This window comes from Dipodomys ordii, unplaced genomic scaffold, assembly GCF_000151885.1.
Source record: "Dipodomys ordii isolate 6190 unplaced genomic scaffold, Dord_2.0 Scaffold106, whole genome shotgun sequence".
Taxonomy (NCBI): domain Eukaryota; kingdom Metazoa; phylum Chordata; class Mammalia; order Rodentia; family Heteromyidae; genus Dipodomys; species Dipodomys ordii.
Window position 1 is genome coordinate 2120482 of NW_012267322.1, and position 1941 is coordinate 2122422.

The following is a 1941-nucleotide window of genomic DNA, read 5'->3' on the forward strand; positions in this document are numbered from 1 at the left end:
TCCAGCCGGCGCCGGCCCGCCCGCCAGCCTCGCTCGCGCTCCTGTCTTCTTTGTGGTCGCTGGCTCTCCTCCTCCCGATCCGGCTGCTGGGGCTGCACTGCAGAGACACATAATAAAGCCAGGCTTGGCTGGAAATGTAGCCGGGTCCCAGCAGGAGGATGTGAGGAGCGGAGTCCCGGCGGGGGAGCGCTCTGATCCCGTGGGGCGCCCCGCACTGCTCCGGCTCGGATCAGACGGAGAGAGGGCCAACAGCACCGAGCGATGGACAGCGTTGGAAATACAGCTCCGGCCGCCCGCAAAACCCGGACCGCGGCGGTGGCGGCGGCGGCAGGCACAACGCGAGCATGGGCACCGCACCGGCACGCGAGGCCCCGGCTCAGGCGCTAGCGGCCCCGGGGGCGGGAGGAGGGAGCAGACACAAGGCCCACGCGGGCTGGCAAGTTAGCCTAGATACGTTACCATCAAGAACTGCAAAAAGTGAGGGCGAGAACGGGAGAGCAAACTGAGGTGAGCTACCTAACATCCCGCCCTACGCTCGAGAACCATCCACGACCTGCCTTTTTCCTCTGTTTCTGCGGATCTCTCAGTGTTCCAAGACCACCCCTGCGTGCAACCAGCAAACTTCCATCACTGAGCTAACACACGCCCGCCTTAGAAGGCTTTCCGCGTCTGGTGCGCATTTCCTGGCTACGGCTATAAAAGGCACACCTTACTCCCAAAACACTTGGGAGGTACCCCTTCCCCCCAAGACTGATAAAAAGAAATAAAGGAACTTCTACTTTCCACAAAGTTTTGCCCCGACCACCAGGGGGCGCCGCGCGTCCCTGCAAGGCTTGAACCGCTGGAGACCCCGGGTCTCCACGCACACCCCAGAAGGGCGCAGTCTTAGGAAAAGTCATCCCAAGGCGGTTCCCCTAAACCGGTCTTTCGAAGTTTCCCCTCCTCCCCCAGCTGCTAATGGCCTGATCCTAGGTTGGGGAGAAGCCCCTGCCATCGCCCCCCTCCCCCCGCCTCCCGGGCAAGTGGCGCCACGTTGGGCCGGCGCGCCCGGGACCTGGAGAGCAGAACGGGTGCTCGGCGCGGGCGCTGGGGGTTATCAATCTCGCGGATCGATAAGTTGCCACTTGGAGCGGGGAGGGTTGTGTCCCCTCGGAGACGAGTTACCCAGGGCAACCTTTCACGGAAAAACCCGCTGCCCGCCGAGAAGCAGCGCCGGGGCCAGCTCAGCAGCGGCGCCCGCCCTAAGCAGGGTGCCCGCGCCCCGCAGTTTCCCGGCCTGCCCGCCAGCCGAGCCCGCGCCCCCCTCCGCTCGCTTCTCGGTCCCGCCGGGCCCTGCTCGCCAACCCCGTGCTGGGCTGATTGCCGAGGTAGATGCCACCCCCGCACCCCTGCAGCTTGGGAGCGCTGGCCCGCGGATGCGGAGAAAGGCCAGAGGCGCGGGGCGGGGGGGGGGGCGCGGAGGCCATCACGGAGATAGAGTCGGGGAACGGGCGGAACGCGACGCCGAGGCCAACACTGTGACGACGGAAGACCGACAGTGAGGACCCCCGAAGGGGCGACCTCATGCCAAAGACATCGCCTAACTAGGCTTTGAAGGCCTCCACCTCCCCGGGTTAGGTCTGCCACCCCCAGCCACGGGCCTCCCCATCTCGTGCGTCTGAGTGCCCACCGTCTTCCCGAAGGGAACCACAGTCCCTCCTCCTTCCCTCTGGCCCCCCACGGATGGTCAGCGTTAGACTGAAAAGAGATGCCAAGGGCCAGAGCGAGGGCAGAGGCCGCCAGGCGCCTGGGAAGGAGCCAGGAAGGAGAGGCCGGATCGGCCGCTCCCCCCACCCCCGCCGGCGCCTGGGATCGAGGCCCACCGAGAGAGGCTGACAGGCGGCAGATGGCACACGCTGGGGGAGGGGGCGATTGGCCTCGGCTCCGGGGCGCCCCCGCCGC